We start from the raw sequence: 20702 nt of genomic DNA, 5'->3' as shown, positions 1-20702 counted from the left end.
TGCGCAATTTTTGCAAAATTGTATGCTAAAACCAGCAAAGCTTTTGGGGGAAAATTGGGCTGGGGCAGAGCACACAAAATCTATACAGTTTTATAACCACTGCACTAATACAAATAACTACTAGTACTTAAGGAGTTAACCAGAGCTGTGGCAGGCAGGCAGCTCCCTCCATTTGCCTAGAACTGGGGCAGCAGGCATTAAAAATGCGGAAAAAATAAGGAAAGTGGAAACGTTGACTTACAGGCAAGGAGACATGCAGATGGCAGAAGAACTCTGATCGGGGGGGTGTCTCCACGGTAGGAATAAGAACAAGTGCTGAGAGTAAGAAGCATGCAAAGCTCATGCATGTGCTCTTTTTGGACGGAAGCCCTGGGCACAGTGCTCGCCTTAAATTTTTTAAAAAGAGAGTTGAAAGTGCTTCCATTTCTTCGATTAGCCAGTGGAGGGATTCCCCCCCCCCCTTTCTGCTCATGTTTATGATTGTGATTTCACTACTTTTTCTTCCGTGGCCTGGAAAAAATGCATATAAAGCAACGAAAAAAACTCTATGTGTATGAGCTACTCGACACTATAGAAATTTGCTTTATCATACAATGTTCCTGAAACTTGAGTATGTATAAGAATTACATAAAGAATATCTTAAAAATGGATTTCTAGGCCCTATTTCTGACAGATGCCCAGGTGAGGCTGATGTTGCTGGTCATAGACATCACCTTTTGCACAGTGAGGCTGTCACAGGGCAGATGCATAAAGCTCTCTTGTCCTTCATACACGAACTTCACATCTGATGGAGATCACATGGGCTACCGGATCCATGCTTTCAGAGAGTGAGGCCAAATGACAATATCTCACCAGAGCCTCTTCAGTGATGTATGTTTTCTCCTCCAGATGACTTAATCTTCCTTCTCGGGTGGCTCAGGACAGTGGCAGACGCTGATTCACAGTGATGCAGAATTACAAAATTACTTCAATAGGGTCACCCTTTGCCAATTTAATTAATTATTAGGGATATGGCAAAGCAACACTTTGAACTAATAGGTATATGTGTTTGGGTAGGTTGATTACTACCAAATTAAACATATTTCTACAGGGGCACCTGGAGGCTCAGTCAGTTGGGCATTCAACTCTTGGTTTTGGCGCCAGTTGTGATCTCCTGAGTTGTGAGATGGGGCTCCTCGCTCAAGATATTCTCTCCCTCTGCCCCTCCCCCTACTCTCTCTCTCTCTCTCTCAAATAAATAAATAAATAAAATTTAAACATGATTCTACATAAAATCCAAAGTTTTCAGGAAAACCAACATGGTTTTAGAAGGTCCAATTCAATTTACCTGCTGACCATGGTTGATTGCCTGGTTTTATTTTCTTCCTCTTTTGAGAGAATTATTTCTAATAGGAAAATTTTTCATCTTTGTTTTGGAGACAAACTTTTGGTAGAGTATAAACTCATATCCTGTTTTCGTGATATGCACTTTACCTTATGGAATGTGCTATATGCAATGATTGCTTTGTGTCTCTTGACTTGCTATGTCTAGTTCGAAAATGAAGGGGGTAGGTGCATGATTCCTAAAATCTACTTCACTTGCAATGTCTATATGTCCGAAATTTGTAAGTTCGCCTAGTAGGACTCCTTCAACAGCAGCCCAAGTGACTCATTTTTCAAACATTTTTCTAGTTGGGTTAAATGAATCACTTCTTTCATCAGTCTTTTTTTTTTCTTTCTGTATACCATCAGTGTCACTGAAGAGCAGGACACTGATGACAAAAATAAAGGATTATTTATTTTAAAATGTAATAATGAGGATTTAATGTTCACAATACTACCTTTCAGAAGTTTAATACCTAGCTAGGAAGACAATAAATATAACAGATTTAATATGAGGACACATAGTAGATGGCTGTGTCTCAAATTGAGTAGTAGAAACAGGGGCAAAAGTACAGCATATTGGAGATTGCCCTCTGTGACACTGCAGACACTTCTTCAATCCAGAGAGTATTTGCCCCTTAATTCATTCAACAGTTGTTTATTGAATAACTATTTTGTGCCAGATGTCTTCTAGCCACTAGAATACCTTGTTGAGTAGAAATGGAAACAGGTCCTATTGCCATAGGATATATAATCTAGTCTTTGGAGTGGGTATGTGAGGATAAACATTGATCTAAGAATCACACAAATACCTATAAGAGTATAACTATGATAAATGATAATGAGAACTCTTGAAGAGTAAAAGTAGGAGGATTTGACTTAGCCTTGAACTTTAAGAATAATTTTTATGAGGAAGCTGAGATCTAGGAAGATAGGTATTAATGGGGTAAAGTGGGGAGCAGATGTTGGTGGCAAGTTTTCTCAGTGAAGAAATGCATTGAAAATGCCTAGGAATGGAAGATTGAGAGAATGGAAAAGATCAGTGTGGTTTGAATTTTGCAGTAGTTGAAATGTCTGGTGATGGTAACCTGCAGAGTGGTGACTAACCCCATTGAAGGTGTTTAATCTCTAAGCTCATGTGGGCACTGGCTTGTTGGTTTCCTTGAAATTTCTCTTAGGATTATTTCATTTATGCAACACACATTTATTGAGTATTTACTCGGAGGTAGGCACTGTTCTAGATATCATATTGAACAAAATAAACAGGACTTGCATTCTGAAGAATTCATGCCTCTGGAGTCCTGGCTTCTTTTTTCTTTTCTTTTCTTTTCTTTTCTTTTCTTTTCTTTTCTTTTCTTTTCTTTTCTTTTCTTTTCTTTCTTTCTTTTCTTTTCTTTTCTTTTCTTTCTTTTTTTCTTTTTTCTTTTCTTTCTTTCTTTTCTCTTCTTTTTTCTTTTCTTTTCTTCTCTTTTCCTTTCTTTCTTTCTTTCTTTCTTTCTTTCTTTCTTTCTTTTTTTCTTTCTTTCTTTCTTTCTATTTATTTGAGAGAGAGGGGGGAGAGAGAGAGAGCCCCAGAGAGCACAAGCAGGAGGAACAGCAGAGGGAAAGGGAGAAGCAGACTCCCTCCTCAGCAGGGCTCAATCCCAGGACCTGGGAGCATGACTTGAACCAAAGGCAGACAATCAACTGAGCCACCCAGGTGCCCCTGGAGTCCTGGTTTCTATCTGGATAATGTTTTAGGAAGGGTCATGGACCTCCTTCCCCAATCCTCCTCACCAAATTGGAAAGAGATTCCTGGGATAAGGAGATTAGATTAGCTCTATTCTGGCCTTTGTGGGAAAACTTCTGTCCTTATCTTTTTCTTCATATGAAACTTTGGCCTCACTTTTCTTCATCATTGGAGTGAACAAAATTAGTTTGTGGGAAAAATAGCAAAGAGAGTTGCTTGCCAGCTTTGAAAAAGACTGCTTTTGTCCAAGCCAAAAAAACCCTTTTGGTTTCATGTTATTGAACGTTACCTGAAGATATGGCACAAGGACTTGTATAAAGTATGAGGATGAGGCATACACATAGCAAAAAGGTAGCAATTGAAGATTAAAGATTAATGTGGATTCTGAGAATACAGAACTAAGAACACTGCCTACCACTAAGATGGCAACATAAAAGGAGGAAATTTGAGAAGTTTATCACTCTTGATCATTCTCCACCCATTATGCTTTTCTAGTTTTTAGTGAATATCATAAGCCAGTAATATAAATGAATTTATAATGACTATTTTTATTTACTTTTCAGTAGCATATAGTGCACAGGAAAATCAGGTATCTAGTGTCTCATGACCTGAGTTTGCTACCTGGTTGTGCCATTGTTCTATTATTTTCTTTAGTATTTCTATCTGTAGAGTAATTTCTATTTTGACTTTGTGTTTCCCTAAAATCTGCCCCGGATGTACTGTCAGTAGAAACCATTCACCTCACTGATTGGGACTGCAGGTCAGTTACATAAAACAAAGGAAAAGCTTCTCTTATTTTTTGATAAATGTGATTTGGTTTTGGCATTACATTTGGACCTTGAAATGTAATGAGAAGCCCAGCTATTTGTTTTGAGTTTTGATGAATAGAAGACCGTACTCTTTACCTTTGAAATCTGGCTACAGAATCAAGCTACACTCCAAAACATTCATGTTCCTCCAGAGTTTCTTGGAACTTTTTGCCCAAAGCCTACTCTCTACTCTCCTGGATCATTTCTGAGACTTTGATCCTTTTATATTTGGTTTGTCCTTATCAGTGAGAGCATTGATATTGATGTGAGTGGTGAAAATGAGATCAGCACCATACAGGTAGAATTGGAATATTGTGATAAATTACAAGAGAGAAGAAGCCAGTTTAGGAGGACAGACTTTCCAAACTTAGAACTCACTCCAGCCTTATGAGATAATAAATTTAGGAGTCTTCTTCAATCTCCCTTTGCATTTATATGAGCTGATGATAAACTGCGATTTTTCTGTTTCAGAGGAAAAAGACCACAATGCATCTTTGGGCACGAAAGAGCTCAGCTCTTTCAAAATATTTTGATGAGCTAAGTGCAAATGAATCAGAAAACATGCGGATTGAATTTCCACCATTATACTCATGGGAGGCCTTTTTAAAAAATTTTAATTTTAATGAGAAAAAGAATGCAGTTGACAAATAGGGTTTAGGTTTTTTCTGAATCAAATATTTAGAAACCAGTTCAAGAGATTCTTCTGAAATCTGAATGAGCAAAAAGTCATCTGCCCATTCCTCATCTTATCTTTTATTTTGAGTTCCTTAGCATTTATTCATCTAGGTGCCTCAAAGAGCAAGTAAATACAATTAAAAAAAAAAAAGATGAGAAACTCAGACATCTTAATAGGGTACATAGAATTCTAGATCACTTTTGCAGTGGGTTGCATATTTATAATAACGAATTTTCCAATTAAATAACATGAAGTATCTCTTTTTATTTAGATCTTCTTAATTTTCTCTCAATAATGTTTCATAGATTTCTATGAATATAAATTACATATTTTAAATAGATGTATTCTTCAATGTATTCTATTAAATTTGCTATTGAAGTTAAAAAAAAAGAGAACGCCTACTTTAAAGGTTAGCATCTATTTTAGAAACTAGCTAATAAAATTCAGCTGTTGAAGAGTTAACTCTCCATTTATGTCAGAAGGAAATATTTTCTTTTCTTTTTTTTAAAAGATTTTTTATTTATTTATTAGAGAGAGAGAGAGACAGAGGGAGAAGCAGGCTCCATGCAGGGAGCCTGATGTGGGTCTCGATCCTGGGTCTCCAGGATCACTCCCTGGGTGGAAGGCGGCGCTAAACTGCTAAGTCACCGGGGCTGCCCCAGAAGGAAATATTTTCTTTGAGAATGTCATTGGTCCCTCCGTTTTAATGATATTAGATAATTAGATAGGTTTGGAAAAAGATTGCATTTAGGGCTGTCTTTGGGTCAAATTGGGCAAAGGTGAACTTTTTCTTTATTAGCCCACTCCTCATTTTTTGGTACGTCTTCATCTTCCTTTGATGCCCTAGGCTACCTGATGACCAGTGCCCTGGGCTTTTACACTTTTACACTTTCTTCTAGCTCCCTGACAGCCTGTCATCCCACTGACATGACCAGGGCCCCATTATCAGAGCTTCTACTTCTCCAAGACCAATTCCATAGTGTCCAGATAGCACATGTTAATTCAATTATATAAATTGCTCTGAACTATTCCCAAATTGTCTTTAGCTGGGGTGCCTTTTACTAAGTTTTTATCCTATCAATATGTGTAAATCAGTGACATATAGAAATGGCTACAGCAGAGATGGATGTTTCCAAAAGTCTGGCCAATCGCCTTGTTCTCCTACTGCGATGCATTGCATTAATGACCTCAGTTCTTCCTTTCTTTGAATCCTTGCTCTTTGCCATGTGACTTTGAAGTCACTCCCACTTAAGGAAGTAGAATGCATTTTCCAACGTAACTTTGAGTTTGGCCATGTGAGTGCTTTGACCAATGAAATACCAGTGGACACAAAATGACCACCATAGGTTCAAAAAGCTCTTAGAGAACTGGGCTTTTCACTTATGTGTGAACATGACCAGGCTAGCCCAGGAAAAATATGAGGCACAAAATGGAGCAGTGCCACCCCAGCCACACTGGCCCCAAACAAACCCAGCTTAGACTCTCTGACCCCCAGAAACATGAGTTACCCTACTCAAGATCATGATCAAGAGCCCAACTGAGATTAGCCAACCTCCAGTTGATCATGGATGCATGAGCTAGACCACGCTTATTGTTGGATACCACTACATTTGTGTTCTGGTTTATGATACACCGTTACAGTAAATGTGGTTAACTGACAACACACCTCTCCTCTTGTACAGTTCCTGGGGGGGCTCCCTCTGAGTGCAGTTAAAAACCTCCATATCTATAAATCCTCACTAATAACACTACTTTTAAAACTGATTGAGTTGTTAAGAAAGACTTTCAAAAGTAATGGGGACCTGGTAAAAGTCTCAAAACTAACATTTTAGTTGGATGGTCTTTATATACTTCTCTGAATTTTCAAGGTACCTTAAAACCATATATTACCTTGTCTATACCTTGTCCCCACCCTATATTATCCTTCCGTGTACTTGACGCCTTCCATGTATTTGACACTCTTCTAAATGCTTTACATGTGTTAACATGCTTATTTTCATAGCTATCTCATGTAAAATGGGAAAGCTTAGTCTTTCCCTCCTGTTGCAGGGGAAAACCTCAGTTCAATTTATCTCCTCTGTGTCTTTTTTTTTTTTTTTTTTTTTTGCTACTCACATGAAATACTTCATTTCTGACATTTCTGGAAGGTATTCCTCACACCAAGCAATTCTCTGTGACATTAGCTGGGTGGCCTACAATTTAACTCAATTCTGACAGCATCTAGCTGGAGATAATGTCAGATCCCACAGGGTAAGGACTCAGTCCAACAAGACTGCGCCCCTGCCCTTACCACTTCAGATGCCAATCATGAGTCCAGGTTGTCACCTGTGCTTCTGACCAACCACCTACAAATCAGATGTTCCTATGAATCCCTCTGGGTTTGATTAACTAACTAGAGTGGCTCACAGAATGCAGGAAAGCACAATAATCAGTTTATTAAAGGAGTTGATGAAGGATACAGGTGAACAACCCAATGGAGAGATACACAGAGTGGGGGTCTGGGAGGGTCTTGAGTTCAGGAGCTTCTGTCTCTGTGGAGTTGGAGTGTGTCACCCTCCCAGCACATGGATGTGTTCACTAACCTGGAAGCTATCCAAACTCTGTACTTTTAGGATTTTTATGGATGCTTCATCACATAGGCAGGATCAATCACTAACTCCATTTTCAGCCCTTCTTCCTTCTTAAGACAACGGGTGTGAGGTGGTGCTGAATATTCCAAGCTTCTAATCAGGGTTTGGTCTTTCCGATGATTGGCTCTCAACTAGAAGCCATCTGGGAATCCACCCCAGAGTCACCTCATTGGAACAAAAGACACTCTGATCACCCAAGACATTACAAGGGTTTTAGGTGCTCTGTGCTAGGAACTGGAACTGTATATTTTTCTCTTATCTCCCACTATAGGATAGAAAATATTTATTGTTTCTTCACTTATGAATGTCAAAACTCACTTGAGCCTTATACCAGTGGTGTGATATATGGGTAAGTCAAGTATTAGTAAGCCCACTAAGTAAGCACTTTCTATGAGCTTTAGCTATTTTAGAAAAGATTTTATTTATTTGAGAGAGAGACAGAGAATATGAGTGGAGGCATGGGACAGGAGGAGGCAGAGGCAGAGGGAGAAGTAGACTCCCCATGGAGCAGAGAGCCAGACTTGGGGCTTGATCCCAGGCCCCTGAATTCATGAGCAGAGCTGATGGTAGATGCTTAACTGACTAAGCCACCCAGGTGCCCTGAGTTTCATGTATTTTATCTCATTTAACTCACGTTAGTCATATGAACAAGGAACCCTATATGAACATTCTCATTTTATTTTTATTTATTATTTATTTTTTTTAACATTCTCATTTTAAAGAGGAGAAAGCTGAAGGTCAAAAATATTAGGAATTTGCGCTAGGCCACACAGCTCTTATAACCATGCTGAGGAATCCATAGCTTGGAGGCTCTAGACTGTTTGGCCCTAATTGCATAGACAGCTGCATCAGGGAGCCAGAATTAACACAGCTCCTTGTGCTAGTCATCTCTATCGTCAGTGTTCTGCTCAGAGAGGCCAGCAGTGGTGATCTTATATATTGCTGGGTCTGAGTTGCTTCCTTTGCAACATCAAGGGAAACAAATTCCAAAGCCTAGTTCACAAAGCCGACTGTCTACGTTTCTGGCTACGTTTCTGACTAGCTATCTCTGCACCAGTTCTGAAAATAGCTGAGTGGCTCCAGGATCCCCTTCCACAGGACCTTTCTCATTCATGGTGGATCCAGGTGTCATCTTAGAAAGACCTTCACAATACTTAATAATAATATTTAACACTGGATTTATCTCAGGTATTTACTGTAATTCACTTGGGGCAACAATTTCCCACAAAGCTAGGGAAACCAAGGATAAAGAACACATACTTTCTTCTTTCTCCTTAGCCATTCTACCAGAATATTTTTGCTATTACTTCTCAAGTTCAAGTATTAAAAATTTTCTTGCCTGTAGGACTTGTTAATGAGGTTAACATCCTAAATGCTCCACCCCACTCCTTTTTTCCCTCCTGGTCTCCGAAGTAGATCTGTGATGTAAACTCAGAGGAAGTTTCTGGAACATAGCGCTCTGGCTACCTGAAGTAGCCTTGCTTGAGCTTGAGGGCCTGAGTTGGGATTTCCTATCATCCAGGAGTTTAAGAAATAATTTGGCTGGTGCCCTTGGTATAAGGAGAAGGCATGAATTAGGCAGCCAAATGTTTGAATTGAAAAGGATGACATACAGCTTGGTGAACTGAAATGAGACAAACCTGTCTCGAGAATTATAAATGCAAAATTCACCGGTGCATTTCAATGAGCTGCTTAAGATAATTGAGTGCAATAATTAAGTATATATATGGAGAGATCTTTTATTAAACATGTCAGCAAGTGTACTTTCTGAATGATTATGAAAAGATCTGGATAATTACATATAACTTGTAAAAGTCTTAATAACCTCCTAATTATCCAGTTAAGCAAGGTGCAGTGTACCTAAGGAAGCAATGTATTTTACTGGTTAAAGCACAGCCTATACCTAATAGATTTTAATAAAACACCAAATCTACATGGCTCTACCAATCTCATTATGAATGAACACATAATCTTGGGTATGTCCAAAGAAGAATTGAGATGAAAGCCAATATGGCATATCATAGATGACTCTTAACTAAAGAGCCCACACCTTTAGCCTTGATCTTAGAAGTGAGTTGTAAGTCCAGAGGCTCTAAAGTTGAAGCCAAATCTTTGCGACTTATTTTCCAAGGCAAACCCAACATAAGAGGAAGACATTGCTCAAAGAGATTTAATCAGCTGAGGACATGAATACAGAGTGACTTGCCCAAAAGGGTTGGGATTAAGGATGGACTGAACAGTGGTGTGGGGTAGCAGAGGACCAAAGATTCAGGAGTTGGATCAAGTTTTGAATCCTGGCTCTGCTTCTTACTAGTTTTGAGAACTGAACAAATCATTTGACTTCCTAAGCTTCAGTCTCATGGCCCAAAGGGTGTAATAATATCTATCTGTGAGTAAAATTGCTATGAGAACCAAATGAAATAATGTATATACAGTGGCCAGCAGTGAGTCTGACTCTGTACATATTAATAATTTTCTTCATTTCCTTCTCACATTCTCTTGTTATTGCAGACTCTGTCTTAATCAAATTTGTATTCCTTTTTTGTATCTAGCTCTGTTCTGGTCCTCAATAAATGCTCCCCTGTGAATGAATGAGCCAATCGAACCACGTGAAATGACTTTGAGAGTGCTCTCTAAAGTGTGACCCAGGTTTTTGGTAAAGTTCCATTCAGAAAGCCTGGTTCCCATAAAAAAATCAATTTTTAATTGTAAGATATACATAACATGAAATTTACCATTTTAACGATGTCTAAGTATACACTTCAGTGGCATTACCTGTATTCACTGGTGTGCAGTCATTACCACCACTACCTCCAGAACTTTTTCCATCTTGCAAAAGTGAAATTCTATACTTATTAAAAATAACTTTTCCCTTAGAAACCACCATTCTACTTTCTGTCTCTATGGATTTGATCACTGTAAGTACTTCATAGGCATAGACTCCTACAATAATTGTTCTTTTGTGGCTAGCTAATTTCATTTAGCATAACAGCTCCAAGGTTCATCTATGATGTAGTGTGCCAAAATTTCCTTCCTTTTTAAAGCTGAATAATATTCCATTGATAAATATATCACATTTAGTTTATCCATCATCCACCATCCATCCACTGATGGACACTTGTGTTGCGTCCACATTTTGGCTATTGTGAATAATGCTTCTATGAACATGAGTGCACAGATATATCTTCAAGACCCTTCTTTCCCTTCTTTTGGATATGTATGCGAAGGTGGAATTGGCTAGATCATATGGCAATTTTATTTTTAGATTTTTGAGGAATCATGCTATTGTCCATAGTGGCTGTGCCATTTTACATTCCCACCAGCAGTGTACGAGTGTACGAGGGCTCCAGTTTCTTATCCTCACTGACACTTGTGATTTTTTGTTTTTGCTTTATATTAATACCATCTTACTGGATATGAAGTGATATCTCATTGTAGTTTTGTGTTTTCTTAACGATTCACGATGTTGAGCATATTTTCATGTGCTGTTGGCCAATTAAACATATTCTTTCTGGTTCACTTTTCAAAATTCAGCAGTTCAAGTACTGTTTTTTCTCTTTGCCCCACCTACTCTTGTTTTCCCCAGAGAAAGCAAAAGCCACCTGCCTTCAAAGTTCTTCTGACTATGGGGAATGCAGCAGCCAGAACTACCAAAAGTCTCGGTCCTTGTTATGCTGTGCCAACATATGGAAGCTCACATATTGGCAGCCAGAATGTTGGATGAATATTCAGGCAGCTACATTTCCAAATCTACATGGCTCTACCAATTTATCATGGAGCTTGAGTAGCTTCTTTGAAGGATTCTGATTTCATAACTTATAAACCACTATCAATACATAGACTTTCACGTTTCCTTCCTGCCTTTTTAATTAAAACTCAGTATTTTGGCCTAAGATCTTTTTTCATTGAAATCCAAAAAATTCATCTCAATGGTGGAGGGTTTACACTGATAAAGACAGTGTATAACTTAAAAAAATTACACCGAAGAAAATGGATTCACAATGTAGCTTGAGAGATGGAAGCTTGATATGAGAAATTCTTTCCTCCAGCAAATGTTAAATACTGAAACAAATTTTGGAGAAAAGTTAGAGACCCTTTTCCTTGGCAAAGATTATATCACTTTAAAGTCTATTAAAATGTAGAATTCCTATTACCCTCTAAATCATGGTCTCTAATAATTTTGGTTAAGCACCAATGTTTGAATATGTGCCCCTAGTACAGGATGCATAACACTGCTAGTCACTTGCCATCTCAGGAGAATACAGATAATTATACATAATAAATATACATAATAAAAGAAAAAATGTAAACAATAAAAGAAAAAAATTCCATACCTTAAATTTAAATTTGGTGATTATTTTAAATATGGCTAACAACAATTAGAAAGCCTGTGTGATACAGGTTTTAGAAGTATTATATTTTAGAGGTATTATTTCTGTAAAAACAAGCACATTGATGACATCTGGTAGCACTTTGTACATTTTGACTTCAATTTCATTGCTGTGAATCTATTTTAGGTGTCATTCTGTCTTTGTAAATTTACTCTGAGATTCTTTTATTCCATTCAAAGCATCTTCTTCTTCAGTGTTTCCTTATGTAGCATTCTTAAAAACTTAAAAAAAGTAAATGGGTACTTATTATTGAAGATATACTTTCTCTTGCCATTATTGGTTCAAATAGTATATTTCACTATTGAAATATAATCTATCGAGTACATATTTAGCTAAGATCTATTAGAAGTGTTTTTTAGATTCAATTTATAGCAGATTTAACAGTGTCTAACAGCTATCTCTTCAAACCTTGAGCAAATTTCTGTTCACATCAGAAGAATTTTCCGATGAAAACCAGTTTGCTGTGTGTCATTTAACTCTTTCTACCCTGCTAGGAACGGCATTTGTATGCCCATAGAATATGACTATTGCGTTGTTATTAGGTAAAAAGGCCCAAAAGGGTCCTGTGAACATAAATCAAGTTTAGTGAGATTTTTGTAGGGTTTGTATTGTGCACTGCATGGCTTCAAAAGTGCTGAGAAAATTGCAGGTTTGCCTTCTTGTTCCAAATGCTTAATCTCTCTCTCATATACATATGTATATATTAACAATGTCTATCTGGCTCAAATAACCTGAATAATGGATTTATTGCTAATGATAGTAGATGGGAACCCTCATTACAATTTCTTGGTCTTGATAATTTCAGATGATCAAATCTGGTTAATCATCACTACTTTTGACCTTATTAGAAGGATGCGAATTATAAAAGCTATTTTAAAAAACATTAACTCCACACTGCAGGCTTTATTCATTTAATTTGGCCAACAAACCACTGCTGTAGGGATGAGAGTTTCACGTTACATTCTATGTGACAGGGAGAGATGGTACACAGTGGGATCAAATAACTTTCCAACGTCACTGATGTAGTACATCATAGTGTCAGGAATTTGAGCCCAGGGAGTCTGACTTGAGAACTACATTCTTATCCCATGCTATCCTATTTCAACTCTGCTTTTTTTTTTTTTTTTTTTTTTTTTGGTGCTTTTCTTGTGTTTGCATTAGTAGTACCATTTCAAACCATGGCTTCAGGGATGCCTAGGTGGCTCAGTGGTTGAGCATCTACCTTCGGCTCAGTGGGTGATCTTGGGGTCTGGGATCGAGTTCGGCATAGGGCTCCTTGTGGGGAGCCTGCTTCTCCCTCTGCCTGTGTCTCTGCCTCTCTCTCTCTCTCTGTCTCTCACGAATAAATAAATCTTAAAAAAAAAACAAACAAACAAACCATGGTTTCATTGTATGGATCATATAAGCCACTTGTCCATTTTGCAAAAGTGCATTTAGTTAAAGCTGGAGAGTAGAATCCATAATTCCAGTGAATTGGAGGCAGATAGACTGTGGTATGTCTCAATGAGATAAAAAGGAACCAGAAGGTGAGAGAGTACCACTGTTCCCTTCCGTCTAGTGCTGTAGAATGATGCCTCACCTTTCTCTGGGAAACCTCCCATGTCCTAGCTGAGCACAGCATGTTTTGACACAAGGTGTCACTGAGAATACCAATGTCCACTCTGTATTCCGAGTTTGATGCAAATTTAGTTCCCTTCTAATTCTTAGATTAAAAAGAAGTATCAATAGAAGTTCTGTTATTTTCTTTCTCTACCCACGATGAATTGTCTTGGACACCTTCTGGACTATAAGTAGCCTACTTGCAAGATCACAGCAAGATGGCAAGCCGAAAATTTAGTTGAGACTAGAGAACAAATAATAATTTAACTCTGCGCAGAAATTTTAGGAAAGAGTCAAAATAAAAAAGAACAAGAGAGGTCAACCGAGATTAACACTTTAAAATCTCCTCTGGTCTCCATAGAAACAGCAAATTCAGGCAAGCAGTTCTGCTATCCAAGAGTTTTGAAGGATAAAATGTCTCTAAATGTCAAAAACTATTATCAGGCTTTACTGGAATTGGCTTTCGAGCCTCAATCTGTGGTTATACAACACTCATCCTTCAAATACCCTTTCCGCAAGTGATGGTTGACACTTGAACCTGTGAGAAATCCAGCATGGTGTGTCCTGACTGCCAGCAGGCTCTGCTGGAAACTCAAAGCTTCAGTGGCTCTTTGAGGGGGTCAGTATTTGCTGGTAATGGAAGGCTTGTGCAGAGAATGACATGAGGCCAAATTGTTTATTTAAAAAGTTCACGGTTAACCTCTACGTTTTTCCACTGGTGAACCTTTTCTGCTTTTGGATATGGAAATAGCCGATAATTTTATTGACCTGCACATTTACTCTCATCTTATATTAAACAGCCGAGAGATTTAAGGGGTGTTCAAAGAATTACAGTGTCTCGGTGTAATGAATGTCTTATGTTACTGGGTCTGAGCCAAAATACCCACTACCTTATAATTTTTTTCCCCTGATGACTTTGCTTCAGGCCTTTTGTGTGTTGCTAACAACAACTGGATTTCACTACTCACTCCAGTATGATGTTTCACAAATTCCTGGAGGCCATTCTGGCTTACTCTTTCAAGTAAATCTCCCCTTTCATAATTTATAACTGTCTGTAGAACTTCTGGTCTTACTGATGACCCACTGATCTGCCCTTACCAGGGAATCGGGTGCTAACAACCATCTAGAGACCAGTTGGAGAGAAGTTCAGTGATGTTTGGACACCCTTCCTAGGGTTGCCCTTGGTAAGTCCAGCTGACCTTTCCATCCTATTCCACTGCAACCCTTACTACTAATTAACTCCATTTGGAATTGTGAAACTTGTCTTTTTTTTTTTTCTTCTCTCTCATTCTTGGTCATCTGCAGCATAATCAGCCAATGGAACTGAGGTCTGTGAGATGTTGGTTTATATATTTTTTAAATTTTCATTATTGTTTTCATAGGTAAGCAGTAATATCATTGGACTGTTAGTGTCAGAAGAGTCATGGAAAAGTGATCGTGATCATGAGATGCCATTTTGGGAAAGTCTAAAGTCACAATAATGACATTGATTTCCATGATTTATATAAGACATCAGCTTTGATCCTAAGAATGGATCCAAAAATCACAGGGCAAATGAATAAAACACTGAATTTTAGGGGTTTTGACTTATACACAGACATCTTAGGGGTCATATCTGATACTTTAAATATGAGAGTGTGCCCAAAGTTCACACATTGCTGGTGTTGTCAACAATGGACCTCAGAGATTTTCCAATGAGTGTTTTAACTGGATAAACACTTAAGTGTCTGAGGTAAGCTCAATACCATGCTAAGAGAAACAAAGAAGTCTCCACCATGAAGATCAAGCAGTAAGAATGTACTTTGGTTAAAATGCATTTTGGGGGCAGCAGGGTGGTACAGTCAGTTAAGCATCTGACTCTTGGTTTGGGCTCAGGTCATGCTCTTTGGGTTGTGAGATTGAGCCCTGCATTGGGCTCTGTGCTCAGCAAGGAGTCTGCTTGAGATTCTCTCTCTTCCTCTCCCTTTGTTCCTCCCACTCCCACTCATGTACGCGCACTCTCTCTCTCAAAATAAAATAAGCTAATCTTTAAAATGCTTTTTCATCAGATGATTCAAAATATTTCTATACTGGGACCTGTATAAAAATAATAATATAACAATGGGTAGAGTGCCCATTACTTAGTAAGTACTTAAAATACTCAGTAAATAAGCATTGGTAAGCCTATGGAGAAAAAGGAATCCTGGTGCACTGTGGTGGGAATGCAAATTGGCACAACCACTGTGGTATGGAGGTTCCTCAAAATATTAAAAATAGAATTGCCATCCGATCCAGCAAGTCCACTGCTGGGTATTTACATAAAGAAAACGGAAACACTAATTTGAAAAGACATATGCACCCCTATGTTTATTGGAAGCTACCCAAGTGTCTATTGATAGATGAATGGATAAAGATGTGGTATATATGTATGATAGAATATTATACAGCCATAAAAAAGAATGAGATCTTGCCATTTGCAACAACATGGATGGACCTAGAAGGTTTACCTCTAAATGAAATAAGTCAGAAAAGGACAAATACCATATGATTTCATTCAAATGTGGGATTTAAGAAACAAAACAAAGAGAAAGGAAAAACAAAAACACCCAACCCCCCAAACCTAGACTCTTATATACAGAGAACAAACTGGTGGTTGTCAGAGGGGAGCTGGGGCAGGGGGGTTGGGTGAAATAGATAAAGGAGATTAAGAGCACACTTATGTTGATGAGCACTGAGAAATGTATAAAATTGTTGAATCAGTGTATTGTACATATGAAACTAATATAACACAGTATGTTAATTAAACGTAACATGTGAATTTTAAAAAGCCTGAGTAAAGAATTTGGATGCATTATCTCATTTCATCCACCTGACCATCTTATGAAGTAGATGCCATCACATCCTCATTTTAAAGATGAGAAGAGGAATTAAATCACTCATTTCAATATTGTATAGCTGGAAAATGACAGAGGCAGAGCTTTACACAAAGGCCACTAACTTTAAACCTCAGCTCATTACTGCTTTGCTCAACCACTTCTTTCCATAAAGTTTCCAATGGGAAATCAGCAAGCCATGTTTGTTTTCTTGCAATGGGAAGTGACTTGTTCCAAATCATCACAATGTATGGAAAGCCCAGGTTAATATGCAATGAACAAAAAGCCAATGTAATTTAGAAGGCAAGAATCTTCTATATAGTTCTTATAGATGAAAAATAGTAACTAATACATTTATGGCACTAATGTATATCAGGAACTGTATGTTAAGTACCTTACCCTTTAATTCTATTAAAAATTACAACAACCTAATAAAGTAGGTACTACTGTTCAGGTCATTTTACAGACAAGAAAAGTAAGGCACAGGGAAAGTAACTTGCTCAACATCACACTGCCAGGGAATTAGAGAACTTTCCATCCAGGTAGCTTTGGTCCAGACTCTGTGCTTCCTTGCAGCCTACACTCACCTTTCCCTTGACACCTTAGTAACAGAGTACCAAGCCTCTTGGTGGAACTACAGAGCGTAAGCTGAAGTCCCTTATCTTTTGAGTAATACAGACCAAATAAATAATGTGTGAGATCAGCTAATAAGAGATCATGGAAATACTGAGTAGCAGACAAAATTGAAGACAAAATTAGTAATTTTATCATGAGAATATGACCTAATCTGGAGCTACATATGGTTCAGATTGAATCCAAGCTCATGGAATTTCAACAAATCCTACCACCACCCTCCCTGTTTGCTTTCCCTGTGAAGTCTATGTTGGCTAGACAATTATTACTCATTTTGTGTGTATCTGTGTGATGCCATTCCCTCCCTTTAATTCTTCCATGCCAGATTCATAATAGAATACTCTAGGTACCCAGGCAATTTCTTCGATGTTAATTCTGAGTAATTCTGTGGCTGACTTGCTTTTATGTGGTCAAATTTGGAATTCCAGATTAAGAGTAGGGAAGAGACCACCGTATGTTTACCCTAATACAAAAAAAAAAAAAAAAAAAAAAGACTGTTTTAATAACCTTGGATCATTTATACTGGAGACACTGGATGGCTAAGGCTTTGCAACAGATTTGGCTGGTGTAGTAATAACAAGGCAGGTCACAGCAGCCCCAAGCTCTCCTACTTGTGCTGTGACTCATTTTGTCCATATGACTATCCAATTGACCCAGCATCATTTGGTGATATGGCCACCTTTCTCCCTCTGTACTGTAGTGTTTGTTGCCTTCATTGTAAATCAGGGTGTAAATCTGTGTGGGTCTGTGTAAGTACTGTCCTGTACTATTTAGTCATTTGGTCTATTTTTGTGCCAGTATTACACTGTATTGATTAAGGCTTTATAATAGGTCCTTCAAATCATTCTTTACTTTTTTATAGATTTCATGAAATGGTCAAGACCACTGTTTCAATGCTGACTATAAATACACTAGTTATTGTTTCATTTTTGCTATTGGGATAGATTCTCTATACCTGCCATTAAATATGAGGCTTCCTTTTTTTTTTTTTTTATAGGTACTTTATCAGTTTAAGCAAGCTTTCTTCTGTTTCTAGTTTTCTAAGAGTTTTAAAAATCCTGACCATTTGGGGTACCTCAGTGGCTCAGTCAGTTGAGTGTCCAACTCTTGGTCTCAGCTCAGATCATGATCTCAGGGTCATGGGATTGAGCCCCATGTTGGGTTCCAAGCTCAATGGGGAGTCTGATTGAGAGTCTTTCCCTCTCCCTCTCCCCTACTCCCTACTCTCTCTCTCTCAAATAAATTAATAAATAAAATCTTTTTAAAAAAAATCCTGAACATTTGTGTTAAATTTTGTCAGTTTTTTTTTTTTCTGTATCTATTAGCATGGTGACATGATTTACTTTGCCTGATATGGGGAATTACACTGAGTTTTGAATATTAACACACTCTTACCTATCTGGAGTAAACCTTATTTGCAATTGGTATATTACTAATTTTCTACATTACTGGGTTAAATTTGCTACTATTTTCATAAGGATTTTTACATTTAAATTCATGAAAGATTAGCCTGTAATTTTATAATTTTCTTTCTTTCTTTCTTTCTTTCTTTCTTTCTTTCTTTCTTTCTTTGTTCATTCATTAATTTTTTGTGTAATTTTCTTTTCAGGTTATGGAATCAGTTTTGCTGCCTCTCCTACCCCAAAACAGAGTTTGGAAGTATTTCCTTTTCTTCCTACTCTCTGAAGGAACTTGTGTTAAGATTGGTTTTATTATATCTATAAATATCTGGATAAATTCATTAGTCAAATGCTCAGAACATGGATCCTTCTTGTGGGGAAGTTTTAAAATTGTCCATTTAATTCAGATTTTCTATCTCTTCCTTTTACAGGTTTGATAGGTTGTGATTTTAAGAATTTATAAAATTTCACTTTGTTGGTAATTTTATGGCATGAAGTTGTTCACAATTATCCTCTTATTATTGTTTTTTTAAAATATCTGTAAGATCTGTAGTAATGTCCCTTTTTTCATTCCTAATATTGGCAGCTTGCATTTTCTATTTTATCACCTTGGTAAGTATGATAACTGTTTCACTAATTTTATTAATATTTTCATAGGGAAAGCTTTTTGGCTTTGTAAATTTTCTCTATTGCATGATTGTTTTCTATTTAATCAACTTCTGCTCTTATTTCTGTTATTTCCTTCCTTCCACTTTCTTTGTATTTTGTGAGGCTATGCTTTTTCTAGCTTCATAGGATCTTACATCATTGATTTTGGTATTTATTTTTTTTTCTAGTATACTTTTTAAAACTAAAAGTTTCCCTCTTAAAATTACTTTTGTTGTACTTCATAAGTTTTCTTATATTTTCATTTTCAGTTGGTTAAATATTTTCTAATGTCCTTTGTTAGTTCTTTGATTCATGAGTTATTTAGAATTTTACTGCTTTTTTTTCAAATAGTTGAGGATTTTTGAAACATTTCTCTCTTATTAGTGACTATGTTAATTTCACTACTTTGAAATGTTTCATTTGATTATCGATTCTTTGACATTTGTTAAGAGTTGCTTCATTGCTCAGATTTTGATCTGTTTTGTTAAATATTCTAGTGTGGACATGAAAGAAAACAACTCTGAAATAGTTGGATGTAGTGTTCTATATGTAAATTAAGTTAAATTAGTTAATTTTTAGTAATTAGGGATCCCTGGGTGGCGCAGCGGTTTGGCACCTGCCTTTGGCCCGGGGCGCAATCCTGGAGACCCGGGATCGAATCCCACGTCAGGCTCCCGGTGCATGGAGCCTGCTTCTCCCTCTGCCTGTGTCTCTGCCTCTCTCTCTCTCTCCCTGTGTGACTATCATAAATAAATAAATAAATAAAATCTTTAAAAAAATTTTTAGTAATTACACTAAAGATTAAAATGTGCTTCCTTGCCATAATTTCTTAATTTAATGCTTTTATCACTTCCCAAACAATGCAAGAGCTCTATTATCCTATCCTCTTCTGCCAGTGGTGCTATCTTGTGCTTCCTTGTGCTCTCCATTCTTTCTTGCTCTTCTGTGCTTTCATCTTGGATTATTTTCCTTTGACTTGAAGAATTTCTTTTAGTATGTCTCATACTCTGGGTTGCTTTTAGTGAATTATCTCAGATATTTTTTCTGAAAATGTCTACATTTTATATTTTTTTGCATCTAAAATTCTAGGCTCACATTGTTTTTCTTTCAACAACTTATAAATGTCTTACCGTTATCCTCTGGCTTTTATATTTTGTTGAAAATAATTTTTGTTCTTTTTTAAGTAATGTTTCTTACCTTGGATTTTTTAAAAAAACTTTTTGTCTTTGACTTTTAACAGAGTTTACCTAGTAGTGTGTGTGTGTGTGTGTGTGTGTGTGTGTGCGCGTGCACGCGCTAAATAGAGCTAGAGATAAAGATACAGATAGAGGTAGACTGGTAGATACATAGATATACAGAGAACACTTATCCTGGTTAGGATTTGATGATCTTTTGAATCCTTCTTTAATCCTTTTAGTAAGTTTCAGATTTTTTTTTCAGCATTATTTCTTCAAATTTTTCTCCATTCCATCTCTGCCCATCCTGGACATTCAAATACAATGCTACAGTTAGAATATTTTTGATATGTATTCTCTTCTCTTTTTGGTAGTTTTTCTCCTTTTTCTTTCCTTCCTTAGCTTAGATATTTTTCTATTGGTCTGTCTTTGAGCTTCCTATTTGTTTTGTTTTTGTATTGTCTAGACTTCTCTAGTGGGCCATTCCAGATATTATATTTTTCATTTCTAGAAGGTATATTTGGTGCCTTTTCAGATTCAAGTTATTTATTAAATTCTCCATCTTTGCATGCATTTATTTATTTTGCCCATCTTTTCCTCCACTTTTTTGAACATATTATAATTATCATCTTAATGTTGGTTTTTAAAAAAAGATTTATGTATTTATTTTAGAGAGAGAGAGAGAGAGAGAGAGAGAGAGAGGAGAGTACTCAAGAGCTTGGGGAGGAGAGGTGGTGAGGGAGAGAATCCCAAGCAGACCCTGCTCTGAGCACAGCGCCTGATGTGGGGCTTGATTTT

This window comes from Vulpes vulpes, chromosome 2, assembly GCF_048418805.1.
Source record: "Vulpes vulpes isolate BD-2025 chromosome 2, VulVul3, whole genome shotgun sequence".
Taxonomy (NCBI): domain Eukaryota; kingdom Metazoa; phylum Chordata; class Mammalia; order Carnivora; family Canidae; genus Vulpes; species Vulpes vulpes.
Note: the sequence above shows the minus strand (reverse complement) of the source record.